A 444-nucleotide genomic window follows, 5' to 3' on the forward strand; every position below is an offset into this window, starting at 1 on the left:
AAAGGACAGCTTAGGTGCACTGCATGGGAGAGGCCGCCGCCCTTCTGAGGTCATTCGTGATTCTGGGTGATCAGGGAATCAATGGGGCACTTGGGAGGCAGAGCCAGTGTAGGCAAGAGTGGAGCTTTATAACAAGGTTCTTCTGAGATGTCAACAACTAAGCCCCTTTAATGGCTTCCCACATGTCAAGCTGAGAGAGAAATAGGGATGAGGGTAAGGTCGGGTGGAATCATGTTCATGGGGATTCTCACCCTGCAATCGAAACTCAGAATCTCTACCTCACAAACAACTCTGGGAGGATCAAACTTCCAAAGTTCAAAGGGGTGCAACCTAAGAGTCAAACATGGCGAATGCAGTGACCCAGTTGGCCACACCTTGGGAGTTCCTCACTCACAGCTTGGCTTGTGGTGACCCTTCTCCCTTTACCGTAGTTTTCTTTTACTG

This window comes from Bison bison, unplaced genomic scaffold (genome assembly GCF_000754665.1).
Source record: "Bison bison bison isolate TAMUID 2011002044 unplaced genomic scaffold, Bison_UMD1.0 scf7180017846165, whole genome shotgun sequence".
Taxonomy (NCBI): Eukaryota; Metazoa; Chordata; class Mammalia; order Artiodactyla; family Bovidae; genus Bison; species Bison bison.